The following is a 17,080-nucleotide window of genomic DNA, read 5'->3' as shown; positions in this document are numbered from 1 at the left end:
TGCTATAAGACTAACCACTAAGACTTTGAGTGTCTCTGAGAGATTGGTGTTGAAAAGAGTGATGGTGAGAGTGCACAAGAATAAGAATGCACACAAGTGGACACATGTTCAAGATAAGGTTTTTACAGATTCCTCAGTGGGGAAGATACCTACTTGCTTCCCACCCTCTGCTGTCTAACATCCTCCATGCTGTCAGCTCTCACATACCCACTGTTCTGAAGCCATTACAAGTTACTCTGGTATTTCCCAGTGGAACAACATTGACTCACACTAAACCCCTCAAGTGATAACTGCCCATGCCTCTCTGTGCAATGTGAGAAGAAAATGACTGTTAGGGCTCAGTCAACCCCCAGGGCCAAAACCTGCCTGTAAATAAGCCTTGAACAGGAATTGCCATGCTATGAGTCAATCCACCTGGTACTGTCCTTGGGGTGCTTTTCATGAGGTGCTGTCTGGTTCAGCTTTGATTTATAAAGGTTTCTAGCATCAGTGTCTCTCTTGAGGGAGACCTTGTCTGCTCAGAAGGACCTGTTGTAATAACACCAAATGAGTTAAGGAACTAATCTGGCAAAATATTGCAGATCTGTATTTCAAGGTTTTTATTGCACTAGAAAGAAGTGATGCAGGAATTATTTACTGGCTACAGTTCATTATATGATTATAAAAAAACTTACTCTAAGGCATATTTTTTGGGGCTCAGATTTAACTTCTAGAATGAATAATCATCCAACTGGAGAAAAATAGATGGGATAAGCTTCACTCTTTGAACTCAAATTGGCTGATTCTTCTCTATTCTGACTACTTGTAGTGAATGGAAGTTACAAACATGTGTCTTTTAACCTAGGAATACAAGAAACTGTTATCACTCAGAAAACCCTGGAAGAAGCTTTGTGGTTACAGATACAGGTTTTAGTAGAACTGTAACTGGGTGGCATTTTCCATCCCAAAAACCATTTTAAGAGCTTTCAGGACTTCAGATGACAGCCTGGAATTACATGAACATATTTGCAAACTCTTAAATTTTGCTTCAAAGCCCACAGCCTTCCCTGAGGCTGCCTAACAGACTCCCTATTCAAAAGCACGATTCCTGAGGTGGCTTGTGGTGATGGTTATGCTCTGCAAGAGAGAACACATCTTCAGTGCTTTCCCTCAGCCAGCCCAAACATGCTGTGGTGTCAGCCAGGGCTCCCTGGAGCCAGGAGAAAGCATTAAACTTTGGACAAGCTCCACCCCACAGAAAGGATGTGTGGTACCTCTCCTAGAGCTGCTTCTAAAGGTACCAGGGAGAGAAACCACTGGCATACACAGCCAATGTATTGACTGGGGTACCTGTTTCTTGTAAATAGAAGTGGTCTTTCCTCTGATGTGTCATCAGTTGTTTGTTGAGCAGAAAGTGCCATTTTGTGCTGCTGTGGGACCCTTTATGTACCACACTCATATGTATACAGCACAGTAAGCAGAAAAGTAGCTAAATTAAAACTGGCTAAAATAAAACATATTTCAGAGAACTTCAGCCACAACAGGATTTGAACAGGAAATGCCTTCACATGGTGGCTACCAACAAATAATAAACAGGAAAGACATAGTTCTTTGTCACCAGAATTTAAATCTTCTACATATGCCCAATGCCCACTAACCCACCTCCTTTTTTTTGCCAAAACTAGGATCTTAAAAATTAACAACAGTACATAAACTCGATGAAATGAGGCTCATTTTTACCACTTTCTCTTCTGCCTTAACACAGAAGCCACGAGCAGTAAAACTCACACTACAGCCACTGTGCACATGATGAGACACAAATTTCCAGTCCATTAGGAAGACAGGAATTCCCATCCACGTTGCATGTGCAGTCTGGTGAGTTTAGAATTCATTCTCACACAGAGCTGATTCCTCTGATCAAAACAGCAAGAAATTCTGTTGAAGGCAATTACAGCATAACTTGCCTAATGAAATATCCATCCTAGCTGTGGGCTTCCAAGTTAACACAAGGAGAGTTCCTGCACCACAGGGATCTCTTATTTTCTCTCTGGTAACTGTGACATCTTTTAATGTCATTGATACCTTATGGCAATGAGCTGCATGGGTTAATGGCATCTTTTGAAGATTCCCAAGCCAGTTTCAGATACAGTCTTTCCCATTTTGCCTTGCATACTTATGTTTCATCTCTTGTTTGCCATTTTCTTGTCTGTATAGACCTAATCTTCTAGTAACCTCATTTGTCAGTCTGTCAGCTTTCTGACAATGTATCTTACCTTTTTGTTGGAATCTTATCTTACTGCTACATGTGTTATAGATATGAGGATACACAAAATTTGTTGGTTTTGGAAACAAAAACAGCATTCAAGACAAATGGGTACAAGTGATTTATATAACAAAGTCTTATTTCTGACTTTGTACAGTTAATACCTTAGACCACCATTGCCTACTATTTTGAGTGGTGATGCAGCCTCAAATCCACATCTGCTTCTGAAGCTCTTATGTGATGTGCATAATAACAAACAGGAAAAAAACCTTTTGTATAGACTTAGGTTAGAGCACAAAAAAATATACATTCATACAACATGGGAAAGCCAAACCAAAGGGCATCTCTAACTTTTTGTGAAGTGATCCTTGCACTCAGGTTACTGCCACCTGTTTTTGCTGCTGCTTAGTCATGAAGAGTTCTATAGCTGATCTTCCTTGTTTGCAGCATTGTTAGTAGTTTTTCAGAGCCAAATAATTCTGGTTTGGAGGAGGGATAATTCACTATAAACATTATCATGTGGGGAGAGAGGTGCAGGAGAAAATCTGTAGAAAAATACCCTGAGGTTTTTTTGTTGCTAAGTACCAGGGTTATGCAGAGGTGACAAGGCTTAGAAGTGTAACCAAGGTAGCTAATAGTTCTGTTGACTAACATGCTAAAGAAGAGAGATTTTGCCAAAAATTAAGTTAAAAAGAGACAAAAAAACATGCCAGGAGATTATGTTGTGAGGATACTTTTCAAGGAATTTGCTGTTGGAGGCAAGTTTGTTTTTTTTCTAAGAAGCCAGTATTAAAGGCACAGCAGGCAGCAGTAGCTTTTAAGAGGTTAAATAATTGCAAGGAGTAAAAAGAGGGGAGATAGATTTGTCCTGTCATGAAAAGAAGAAATGGAAAGGGAACAACAGGGTAGAACAGCACTGCAAAAGGAGTGTGGGAGACAGAGAGCAAAAAGGCAAAAAATCGGAACAGTGAATGACAGGAGGAAAAAAGGAGAGAAATTACAGATGTGGATCTTGGTACTCATGTCATTTTCCAGTTTCCCTTAGAAGGCAATTTTCTGCAGTGTGAGCTGAGAACATGCTCACAGGTACTCTGAGTTTCTTGGTAAGAGCTGCCCAGACCTTCACCCCTGCCATAGTGAGCTCCCTCTGCAGAACACAGCTGCATGGGGAAGAGAGAATAGTGATTGGGATCACCACTACTTCACTCAGAACAAAGCTGTTGGTCTTCTGATAGCTACACTTCTTTCTTTTCAGAGCTGCACTCCAGGAAGAGGAGGGGATGGCTTCTCTTTTTGGATACCTACCTTAAGACAAACCAACCTTACTTTTTGGAGCTGAGCTGCTGTGCATAAGTGCTGTACAATGCTGGAAGTTGGCACCAAAAATAAAACCACTGCAGTTTATACATTTGGAGAAAAAAGACCACAGATTTCATTCTATGTAAACATTGGTCTGTCCTTGGGAGAACATTTCCAGATGGTCCTACCAGCAATACTTAGTGGTTCTCCACAAAAGTACTTGTTTCCCAAGCACAAATAATGCTTTTTGCCAGATACTTTTATCCTTTAGCTTAGTTACCCTTTCACCAACTCTTCTCCAATTATTTTCTGTATATGAGACCTCTCAGAGTAGTTCACAGTTGCATGCAGCAACATCAACTGTTCAGATAATGCACATGACCATAATTATACATACTCATAATATAGATAATTATAGTTTTACTCAGTGTATGAACAGTTAATATTGCTGTCTGATTTCGTATGGAATGTGTGACAACAAAGGTATTTAAAAGTCCCATTAAAGCATTTACAGCAAATCTTGGATTAGGAATCAGAAGTGCAATGGCAGCCTGGCCTCCCTTCTCTTCTCCAGCTTCCTTACCCAGCACACCACAAGAATCATGTCTCCTGTGGGAGCAAGTTGCCATGGAAATATCAGATGAAAAGTCAAAAAAGAGACCTTCCAGCAGAGCAGTATGTGTCATTTCCAACATACACAAAGGGCTAGACAAATGCATCAAAGACTGCATTTTTTTCCAGAGACCATGCCCACTCCTGATACTTGTCCCAAGACTACATTATCTTCCAGATGTCTCCATAAGATTCCATTAGCACACCCCACTCCCACCCTCTGGGCCAGCTACAAAGGCTTCATCTGTCTACATTCATATTTATAGTTCATATCTAAATTTTAAACAAATATTTACCTTTAAATTTTATTGTGTTTTTATAATTTAATATGACATTTGTAGATAATATAACTTTGAATATAAAATATCCTTAAAGGTTTGAAAATTAAATAAATGACAAAGACTAATTTCCTGGAAAATTAAATACAATTTGTTTTTATAAAGTTTGCATTTTGATCTAATTTGAGACTAAATGAGAAATGAGTACTCTTGGAAACCCCCATAAATCCTGGCATTGATGATAATATGGTGTGGGATGAGGTACTAAACATATTAGCTGTTACAACCAAGTTAAAATATGTGAGAAGTCTGAAATCTGGCTGAGGAACAGAATAAGTTCCAGTAATTCACTTTACACTTATTTGTTAGTAATTAGTCCAAGTTAGCCCATACCAAGTAATTACAGAGAGCATTTTAGAGGGCAAATACAGAGATGTAGAAAATCAGATACCCCAGGATTACAGAAATTGTGTTCTGATTCATTTTTAAAGCCTCTTGACATTTACACCTATGACAAAGTTGTGGGCTGGTGAAATGGGGCTAATGGAGGGGAAAATACAGAATAGGGAAGGCACAATGAACAAAAGGTGGTTGGGGGAAGGTCCAACAAAACCTCATTTTTACTCAGATAACAATTGTGGAAATTATCTTGCTTGTTTCAGTGCTCACAACATCATGATGGTCACCAAGCACTGACCTCAGAAAAACCCACAGACACCATCTTCACAGAAGAGCAGGGAAAGGAGACAAGGACAATTTAGCTGCATGCTTAAAACCTAACTTAATACAGTAAAAGATTATTTATGACCACCTGCCACCAAGCCAGCTGTATTACATTTCAGAAAATGTTTAAGAGCTGCACAGGGTATACACATGACTGCTTTGAACTGTAATATAATTAGCTTAGAAAACTCAGTAAACAAAATAAGGGCACCCTAAAACCTAGGAAGTTTGAAATTCTAGGAGTCAATTAAAAGCATATATTTTATAAATCAACTAAGCTACACCTTTTTCCTTACAACTTTGAAAAAGCTGCTAAATTTACGGAGATCCTTTGGGGAATCTAAACTCTATATATAGAACAGCATCAAAAGAGGGATGGGCAGTCTGTCCTACAGTAGTCTAAGCCCACTATCAGACAGACACTTGGAGTAGAGCTTTACTTCTGTTTACTAAACATTTGCAGCCTTATGCTAGAGTTTCTCCCCTCTCTCTTCTATTATTTTAGATTAAATTTGCCATGGACAGTACCTACCTACCCTCAATGCTCCAAAATAAACAAAAGAAACTCTATCCTGTGCTTCAGCTGGAATAAGCAATGCTATTTCTAAGGGTTCCTGGAGGCAGCCTTTCTGCCAGGCTATCCCCATCAACCTGCTGTCATCTGGCTCCACTTACCCAAAGAGCCATCCTCACAGGCAGCACTGAAGGAGGAGGGAAGCTGGTGAGAGCTTTCCAGACAAAAACTCACATCTTCCAATTCTCCTGACATTCCTAAAAATGCTGCCAGACCTTCTTTTTAAAATGTAGGCCATACAGACAAATCATGCAGTCCTGTTTATTTCTCTAATTCTTGTCTGACACTTCAGCTGTGATTTTGGGTCCTTCTGGCTACTCCTTTGTGTGACTTTTTCGTTTGGCAAACACAAGTCACGGCTCCTTTCTCACTGATGTGACAGACAAGTAGTGCTGGTCCTCTTGCAGTCAAGTAGTAAACAGATCCAGACACACTCAGCCCAGCAGCACCATGCCATCACCATCCTTTGACTCAAGCAAAATTACTCCTTTTGATGCCAACAGTAATTTAACACAATACAGAAGGAGGACATGCAGAATTTGGCCTAGTAGTTTTGGCTGACAGAAATCATGGTTGCTTTAGCTGTTTATTCCCATAGGATTTTTTTTTTTTTTTTTTTTTTTTTTTTTTTTTTTTTTTTTTTTTTTGATAAAGTAGGTTACTGGAAAGCATTTCTAGGTTTCAGAAGAGCCAATTTAAATCTGATAGGGGGAAGGGGGTGCAGGCAGGTGATGTGTGTTAATTTGAGATTGTTCAGATCAACTAACCTTTAGCTCCTTTTCTCTGCCAAGTCTCTCACGGATTTATTCAGGACTGTATGAATTACTGCCTTTCTGCTTCTGCTCCTGGGGGGTTGGGCAATCAGCACTGCACAAGATTCGTAACATCCTTCTTCCAAATACAAGCTAGTACAGTCAGAGTGGAGTCAGAGATCCTCCACATACAGCTAGGTAAGACAGGAAGGCAAAAACTGCCAAGAGTGAAATAATGCTGTATGAAATTGCATTTTTATGTGAGTTGCTCCAACTCTCTTTCCTGGCCTTGCATCAAACCAGCTAGAGTTACAGAGCTAACTGTAATCCTGTTATAAACCCCTTCCAGACACACAAAGGAATGTCTCTCCTTAATGTAGGCCAGATTCTTTGGTGTAAGACAAATGCTCTATTAATGGACATATGTCTGCAGTTTAAACTCACAGGTTACAAAATTATCTGTTAAATCACTTTTTTTATTAATTTTTAAAACATTTGTCTAACTAATTTCAGATTAAAGGTTTCAAAAGGAAAGTCTGAGACCCAAAGAGATGGCTGCAGGCATACTTCATCACTTGAAATAGCTGGTGAAGCTTAGCCTTGCAAGGGAAGGCACAGTGACTGTTTGGGTCTCCTGTGTTTCTCTGGGATGCAGAGTTGCACAGTTCTTTCATCAGGGTCTCTACAAAGCCATTATCACACCAGAAAGAATTATTTACTAACTTTACTTGCTAAGATGAGTATAAGCAAAATTCTCCTTAACTACACAATACAAATGGTCCTTGTGTCATCAAAAGCACAATTTTGCTTTTTGTTAATTATTCAGCAGGGGAGTTTTCCACTGAAACAGAAGTGGATCCCACATGTAATATGATGAGGAAAACACAGAATGTACCTGAGCATGCTGCATGCTGGTCATGAATGATTAAGACTTTAAAACATCTTGGACTGCTGTGAGTAATGCAAAAGGATCCTTCATAACAATTGACACTATAATCTATATCTGAAATCAGGAAGAATGCTGCTAATGGCCAAGAAACTGATATATGGCTAAAAAACAAGAAGTCTGTACTACTCCCATACCATCTGTAGAGGACCAGCAACAGGGAGCTGTGAAAACATCTGTCCACATGTTCAACATGGAAGGAGTGCTTTGGGCTACCCACTGGTGGCCACTCATCTATCCAGGCCAATGCTTTTGAACTGGAAGATCTAGACCCAGCTTAAGGCTCAAAAACAGCCTCCCTACACAATCACACTCTGGGTGAGCTGAAATGCCAAACACTCAGCTTCTCCTGTGCTTCATAAACTCCTCTGGGCACTTTCCTAAGCCACACTTCAGGTAACAAGGACCTCAATTACCTTTCCTTCTTGTTTCCTCTGCCTGCACCCATTGGAAATGAAGTAAATCTAGTAAATCTAAATCATAAGAACTGAGAGAAAAACCTGGTTTTGAAGGTGTTCAGGATAGCACCACTCTGAAGGGAGAGGACATCAGGTTCTAGGTCACTCAGCCTGGGTCATCTCCATACCACTATATTTGGTAAAAAAAACAAATTACTTTTCACACAGGAATGGTCTCTGTGGTCACCAAGGGAATAACAGGAAAAGTAGCCAAAGGTTGGAACACTAAAGATGCCAACAGTATTTCTAAAGCAGTCTTCACAATCCTTAACACTTTCACAGTGGAGAAGGTTGAATGCCATGTGCAAGGTGGGAAATTCAGTCTGTGCTTGCTTTGTGTCATGTACTTGCCCAGCTCAGATCAGGAGACTGGAAACAATTTCCACTCCCTTCTGCACCAAAAGATGCTTTCTACTGAGCACAAATACAGTCTTACTTGAAATACTCATTTCAACTGTTTGCCAGAGGTACATAAACCTCTCCTCCATGTTTATTTATGGAATCAATGCTAAGATGAATTGAAAATGAGAGAACAACAAGTTAAGACAGCCATTGTTTTTCTTCATTTCAGTGTATTACCAATTGCTTAGCACAGTGCAGTAAATCAAAGAATAATGTTAGAACCAAATGGGTTTGCTGTGATCTGCTGTGAGTTCCAGAGGTACCAGAGACCTCTAGGACTGTCATTTGAGTCACCTGGGGATCTTTCACCCAAAGCATCTCCAAGCAAGGGAAGCATTTATAAGGCCTATGAAGTAAATGGAGGGGCTTCCTCCTTCAATATAAATGCACAGAGAATCAGTGAGCTCTGAGAAATTCAGGAGCTCTGTGAGCCTGTTCTCTAGCAGCACTCTTCCATAATTCAGCATAGACACACAAATGCCAAGGGCCAGCTGCTCAGCTGGGCAGTGCTGGCAAAGCTGTCCTGAAGATGGTCTAACACAGATTTGCACAATGACTCAAAGCTGCACCATCCCAAAACTGTAATTACAGCTTGGCACATCTCTCCAACAAAGAGAACTGTGATCCCTGCAGACAAAAATTCAATATAGAAGTGTCACAGTACCCAAGAGCTTGTCCTGATTCTGGGCCCAGTTCATTCCTCCTGGCCAAACAAGTCCCTCAGGAGACTTCATGAGAACTCCAGTGTGCTCTAACAAAACTCCTACAAGCTGAGAATGTCCCAAAAACTACAAGGGGACACCACAGAGCATAAGGATGTCAGAGGGATATGCTGTATCAAGGAGAGGAGAAGTGCTGACAACTGATTTTAATCTGGTTTCTCAGGGCTTCTGCTGCCCCTGCCATGAGGCCAGCAGGGAAAACGGTGACTCCTGCAGGACCATCTACCTGGATCTGCAGCCCATGCACGAGCTGTGGCCTGGCCCCAGGACAGAACCTGTGTTCTGTCACTTCAGATTGGGAAGGCTTTGGGGTTCCTGTTCCAAAGGGAAGCAAATATCTATGCACAGCTCCAAAGCAATTGTATGAATACAATTTTTGTAGGTGCTGGAAAGCCCAAAGAACCCTTGCTCAAGGTGGTAGGGTCATGGTTTTCCAAATCTACTCTCTGTACCAAGGGGAAACAACTATTCCTAAGCTCTTGAAGGCAGCCTGGAAAATCTCTAGAAATAAAATTCCCAGAGAAACCAATATGTGTTTTAAATAAAGAAAAATCTGAACTTTTCCCCTCCTCAAAACGAAAAAAAAAAAAAAATAATAATCAGTTGTACAGAAAGTTTTTGTTTTGTTTTTTTTTTTCTGTTTCCCAGTGAAAACACCTTTTTTTTACAGAATTTTTTTTTCATTTCCAAGGGTCAATAACCTTGAATTTCACTACCTCTATTTGTCAAAACCTAACAATCAGATTGACTTTCCTACCTGAGAATGTCTGGCTGCATAACAAACATTTTTAAGACTACAATAGCCCCAGAAAAGAGCTATTGATAAATCTTACATATCACCTAATGAGTAAACTGACACACAAACTCTGTGCCTCATCTGGTGTTAAACTACAAGTAAGTGTTGGACTAAGGACAGAGCAAAAATCTTCGTGCCAAGGCATTCCTGAGTCTTGGAAAATGCTGCAATCTGCCATGCTCTTGTCTTTATTATGGTCTTTATTCTTGCTTTATATAACAATGGAGCTAATTAAAGACCTCCTAAGTACTACATATGAATTTCAATTCACTTGCTTATCTACTGTTATTGATAAGCAAAATGCACATTGAGTCTCATTCATTTCCAGACAAGATCTGATGAGGAAAGTCCTCTAATCTGTAATGCAAGAACATACTGCAGTCCATCCATACACCAGTTTCATCTATTTTTTTCCAACAATTTTGTATGTACATCCACATTATAGCATAGATTTATTTCATAAATTGAAAAAAATGTGATGAACAAACATGTATAACTTCAGGAAGAAAGACAAAGTTAGTTTTACTACATGAGACTGACAGTGGAGTTGATTCTCTGTTGTTCTGTTATTTGGTTCACTGCACTCCCAAAAAGACAGGGAATGCTGTATGTAGAACTGAGGTTCCATATGAATTAGCCATGAAGCTGTCTTGATTTAGTGGTGTCTAATACTCAGTTTGAACACGAGCTGATGTGGAAGGGAACACCAAAAATTGGAGTAAGGGAGGTTTTTTTCCCCAATCCGTTGCCTTAGAGTTTTTATCTATGTGAATGATTTTTTTTTTAGCTTTAAAATTCAAAAGGAAAAAAAAATCACAAATATGATAAATTGACTTTTTTTCATTAGACCATTGTTGCACTGACTAAACATGCAGATTACCTCTGGCAAGGGTGGCTAACCATTTTCTATTTCTAAGGTGGCAAGCCAAATGGAAATCCATGACTTAAAGGAAGCTTTCAGAAGCTGGTGGGTTACTTAACAGCAAGTTCTACTATGTTACTTCTGAAAAAACTCAAAGAAATATTACCAAGCACATAACAAAATTCCTTGCACCACTGAAGTACCTTTCCTTTTTTATCCTTTCAGTAACTGAACATCCTGTCTCAGATGACATAACCAAATTACAACCAAAACATTGATAAATGGTGGCTCCAAAAAAAGACATCAGCTCCATCCTCAGGGAGGGCAGTGTTTTCAGAATGACAGCTATGTCTGAAGAAATAAGTTTATTTTTGAAATAAATTGTGTATTAGACAGACATGTACACACTATCTAGACAAACACAGATGATTTATTTTAGAGGAGTTTTCAGAAATAACCAGCACAGTTTCATCCTCCCCCTCATTTTATATAAATAGCTACAGACACATTTTACACACATTCACATATAGGGAGTGAGATTCTTACCACTGTACAATGCCAGAAAGAACAGCAGCCTCCTGGTAACTAAACCAGCCCACAGCCTGCACCTCTACAATAGGTCTATCATTAAATACAGATTTAGCTGGAGAAGACCCCCACGTTCCTGACATTCCAGTATAACTTTCCACAAAGAAGCTGAATGGGCTTCTCAACGGCACAATAATTTTTATTCTGAGCTTTTCCAGTGAGTAGGTCAGGAACTTTTCCCTTGACAGTCTATCTCAGGTTCACAGGATAGCCTGCTCTTCTGTGACTTACTTGAAAGCCCTCTCAGCAGATTCCTCATTCTAGACTCTTGAAACCTGAAGGTTAGTCCCTCCTACTCTCCCAGATGCAGCAGATATTTATTGAAATCTTTTAGGATCTTATTTTTAAAGTCAGATATTTTCCCACTTTTAAAATGGGATTTAGATATTTTGATGGTGTCAAAAACCCCAGCACAAGGTCACAGTGCTGAACTGGTACTTTTCCTTTGCCAAACCTTTGGCTTATACCAGAGACCAGCATCTCTTCAATCACCTAAGGAGCAACCTCATTTTCTCCTACAGGAGCTGAGTTTGCCTTCTGCTGGTGCTGGGATGATGCAAATATGTCTGCATCCAAGTATTAGTTTTTTTATCTGTCCCTAGTTCTCTCCTGGCAAGTCTCCCTCTCCTCAAGCAGAGCTAGCTAAGTGGCAATCAGCTCTGAGGGTGGATCTTCACACCTACACAAAACCCCACAGGGACAGGCTGTGTTTTGTGTGAACACAAGGTGAGCCTCCTATACAACTACGTGTAAGAGGATGTAGGAAGAGGGGATTTGGTTGCTTTCACCTTAGCTTTCCTACCTCACCTTCTGTTTCTAGCTAGTGCTGCTGTCCTACATATTTCTGCTGCTTTTTCTGTCACCCCCTTTTTAGTTATTCCTATTTCATATAAACTCCCATCTTATTTTTAGATCCATTTCTTTTCACAATGTGCTTTGCCCAAGGCAAAAGCAAACATATCAACAAATCTTCCAGCCAAACCCTGAGATCTTTTCTTAGTGTTTGCTGCTCACAGGTCACTCTGACTTTCTGTGTGAGGCAGTGTTGTGTTAGAGAACAGATAAACCAGAAGGAAGGAGGAAGACAAATAAATATAGCGTTCTCACACGCTCTGCTCAAAGCACAGGGCAGAAATGGGTGCTTAGCTCCCCAAACCACCTCATAGCTGGATTGAGCCCCAATGTCCTCTTTGTATCCAGCCCCCAACATGCCCTTCCCCTTGCCTCTAAGAGATTAGGACATGCCTGTTAAAACTCTCATCTAAGGAAAAGGCAGAGACAGAGGTTCCCTGAGATAACTCCCTGTCAGAGAGTATGGCCCCAGGTGAGCTGGAAGGGCACAAACATCCACACTGCCAAGACTGTAGGCATGAGCCAAAGGAAAAGCCAGCCCTCTAAAGAGAATGGCTAGAAGCTGGCCACTGGTGATGCTGAGCACCTACCTCAGACTCCAGCCATGTGTAAATTGCTTTGTCTGCAGGAAAGCAGTGAACCCTGCAGCAGCCCATGTGCTGCATCAAGGTTATTTGTTAATGAAGCTACACACAAACACAGCACCCAGAGGAAGGATGGTTTGGAAGGGTTTTAGGAAGAGCAGTCATAGTGTGTGCCAGCTGCATGAAATGTGAACCCATCTATCTCAGCAGAGCCAAATACAAGACTGAGCAAGTGAGCACACATTGAAGCAGACATTGGATTCAGTTTCACCAAGTAAGTGTTATGCTTGCTACTTTCTTTGAGAAATCCTACAGAGGGAAGGAAGAACAGGAAAAATAGTTAAAATATTAAAATAAATATTAAATATTAAACCCAGTAAAACATTCTCTGTATGCAAAATGCAGTCATTGCATTAATGAAACATCTCTAAGAAAACCATTCTGAGGTGGCCAGAGAAGCTTAAAGGATCTGTTCTACAATTGTCAATGGAAAAAAAAACAAAGGAAAGAAAAATAAAAAGCAGCAGCATGAGAAACCAGCAGAGCATGGACTACCAATAGCTCTTTGTTCTGTTCTTCATGTTTGACTTGGTAAAGAACAAGCCTAGGGCTGAGGATACAACCAGTCAATTGTAAATTTAAATGTTTGCTCTCCTTTATGCTTGCCAAAACCACACAGGTAGCTTTAGGTTTATGCAAGCTGAGACTATAAAAGCAGTGCTATCTCAGGACTCCCAGAACAAATCTATTTGAGCAGCTCTTTTCTCCAGCTCTATATCTTTTTTGAGATACCACAAAAGTTTGACATATGTAGGATATACTGAAGGATATTTGGCCATGTTTGAGGCTCAGAAACAACTTCAAGGGCTCTGGACCTCAATCACCAGAAAGGCTCCTCTGATTTCCAGAGGAATATGAACTGAAGACTACAAAATTACAATTTTATCAGAAAAAAAAAATGTAAAACTTTATTTGGTGGGGAGGGACAGAATACTTTAATACTGCAGTGTAAGTAACAAATCAAGCCTTGGTTCCCAAAGCCAGAAAGGATTTGGACCAAGGGAAGAGAGCAGAGTGAACTAAGTTTAGTTTTAAACAATATTAGCTTATATGTTGTAGAAAAATTGGATATATGGACAATGATACAACTTAAAGCTGACATTGTTCAAACTGTATTTTGCTTTATAACAGGACCAGCAAAATGCATGAGTAAAATTTGGGGGGGGGGGGGGCAGGGAATCCTGTGTTTATTTGCTTTAGAGCATTTTTTTTCATTTTCAAATGAAAATTTTCCAAGATTCTCTCTTAAGTCTCTAGCCCCTACTCAGATTAAAAGTGAAGGTTTAGAAACACTAACACTTGAGTAAAAATTTTTCCACTTTGACATGAAACTGCCCAAATATTCAAGCCAACTATGCCCAGCACCTGACAGTGTTTGCAGCTTCAGCCTGCTCAAGCCTACCAGGTCTGAGATAGGAGTAGGAGCAACAGAGTTGTCCTGTTCCATTTCTGCTGCAACCCCACCCATTTTGTACCAGTTAAGAATGGTTCCTCTGTCTGGTTGACACTCCAGTTGTCAGCCCAGCAAAGCAGTGCAGGCCTGTTTTCATTACAACACAAATTAATAGGCCAGGCTCATACACTAAGCTGCAGTAGCCAAGACACTGCCAGTGAAACCAAGACACTGCCAGACACTGAAGCCAAAGATCTGCCAGTTCTGTTGCACACCCATTAAATGCAGCATTCTGACACTTCAAATCACTGCAGTATGATTTCTCAGAGATTTTCTGCTAAAGCACAGAGACAGAAACAAATTAGCAAGGTTGGGAATCTACTGCCCCAAAACCCTTTGTTACAGCCATGAGAGATGGGGGAAAAAAATTTAAGCAATAACAAACAAAAAACCACACCACCCTAAAAACAACTGCAAATCGAATTTCTGGGCACTCTTCTAAGACTGGACTTTTGGCTCAATATTCTGTGTTTTTTAAAGAATATTACGAATTCAACCAGAGACAGTAGCAGCACCATGTGTATAATTTGTATGAAAAGCAAACAAATAGGAGAAAAGCAGTCATTCCATAAGAACTGTCACAAATACCGTTTTTTCCACTGAAAAAAATTTGAGTCAGAAATTTTCCTGCTACATTTCAGTGGAAAAGTATCAAAAATTCATTCCTGCCTAGTGCTTTTGACCAGAAAGTAGGATATATTACAACAATACCACCTCAAGACAACCTTTAAATTCATGGGTCAGACTGAGGACTCTCTCACAACTAGTTCTGAATATTGTGGAGATGTAATAAGGCTCAGATCCCCATATGGCAACTTTATGCAACCATAAGAGCAATGACAAACATATGGAATTAACTAGCACTCTGCTTCAGTTTAAGCCATCCTCTAGAAAGCACTGACAAACACAAAGTGACTGTGACATCCAGTGCTCCTATTACATTCAATTCCAAAAAGGGCTTCTTTAAGTGGACAAGCTTCAGCTTAATACAGAATTAACAAGAACATGAGAAAGAGAAGCTTGAAGTAAAAGGGATTCAAATATAACTCACATCCAAAACAGAGTGAAGACAGGAAACAAGAAATACCAGGCAAATCAGACCTTACCACAGCAAGAGACAAGAAATAAAATTACAGCAAACACAAAGCTTTGAAGAAATGAGTGGATTGAAATGATCAAAAGTAAGGCCAAGTCTTCAATTTTATATGTCACTTGAAGGATAGTTGTTTCCTGCCACTTGAAGTCTATAAACTCCCTGTTGCATCAATCTTGGGTTGGTTAAGAGAAAAAAATAAATTGCTATCACTGCAAGGGAAGTACGGATGCCAGTGAAAAGGCTCCTATCCAAGCACACACCAGATAGTTTAGACATGGCCTTTCCTCCTGACCACCAGAAGACCAAAATAATCTATCATGAGTTTCAAATGCTGCTCTACTTCTTCAATTCTAATTCCTTTTCCTGGATATTTGGTTTACTGCTTCCTGTATGTATAAAATGCCAGCACAAGAACACATTTTGCTTTGGATTATTATTTCCATACACAGCAAATGCTAGAGTATACAACTCCCATTTCAACAGTTGTTTGGGAAGAGGTGAGATTTACTTGCTAATGGATGCCCTTTTTTTCCTAACAAGATTAGAGTGCATGGTTTAGTCTTCCCCTTCTCCATATTAGCTTCCAATAATACACGCCATTTGTCAAAACAGGGTAGCAGTTCAAAACCCAAGTCCATAATTAGCTTCTTTCCTGACATCTCAGAGACATTAATTCTCAGGTTAGATATGCACTGAAAATGGAACCATTGCTGCAACACATACACAACTGGGCTAGCACACTCTTCCAGAGCTACTGATATTTCAGAACTCAAGAAACAATTCTGTACTTCAGCTGACATAGCAAATATTGCTGGACTGTATTTTATGCAAAGATCATACACACATAAGGAATTACTTTTACCATCAGCTTGTCTTTCTTCTGGCTTTTTATCTTATAAAGAAAGCTGAAGATCCTGTTCTAAATAGGGAAAGGCATGCATAGATTTGTGGCAGCCTGCTAAAAATCAAATTGACTGAGGCAATGCACACAGTTTAATCTGTGGAAAAGCATTTTCCCAGAGAAGTCTCCTGCTTTGATCAGCCCTGCCTAAAGCAGTGAGAAGCAGACTCAGTGTGTTTGTTGCACAGCCAAGCAGAACCAGCTCCAGGCTTGTTGTCCATATACACTGAGTCTGTGAGTGCCAAGGGATGAGAGACCAGGGACAAGCTGCTCTCTCCACAGTGAAAGACAAGAGGCTGGGGTGAAGAGCTGTGGGACACGGAGCCCCAGCTGGATTTCCCATGGCAGGGTGGACATGGTGGTGCGAGGAGGGGCCAGCCACAGCTCCCCAGGGCTCACACCTCTCTGGCAGGGCCAGGCAGGCAGTTCTCCTGCTGCCCACAGCAGTGTCCTCACCCTGGGCAGCTGCCACCCCTTTCATAACAACAACTGGCCCTGCAGCTATGGTTAGATGACAAAGCAAAAGGATTTCCATGCAGCTTTGAGGCCACCTGTTTCCCAGTGTTTGATCAGTGCTGTTCACGTGGTGGTCCTGTTGTACCTTGTTTACACCCCCAAATCTAGCAGGAGAGAGATCATATTAGCCACAATCACCCAAGAAGGGAGTAAGAAATGTGTAACACTGCTGCTATTCCTTCCCAGCAAAGCCTTTTACCTTAACTGTCAAGAAATATTACAAGAGCCTAAACAGAACTGTATAACTTAACAATAGTTAAAAATGAGCTGAAAATGTGAAAATAACCCTTTATTCACAGCTATTAAGCCAAGAAAAGAAAATTCCCCTTTCATGCTTACTTTTGTGGTTTGATGTAAAACAATT

The sequence above is a fragment of the Oenanthe melanoleuca genome, chromosome 1, assembly GCF_029582105.1.
Source record: "Oenanthe melanoleuca isolate GR-GAL-2019-014 chromosome 1, OMel1.0, whole genome shotgun sequence".
Classification (NCBI taxonomy): domain Eukaryota; kingdom Metazoa; phylum Chordata; class Aves; order Passeriformes; family Muscicapidae; genus Oenanthe; species Oenanthe melanoleuca.
This window is presented reverse-complemented; position numbering follows the sequence as displayed.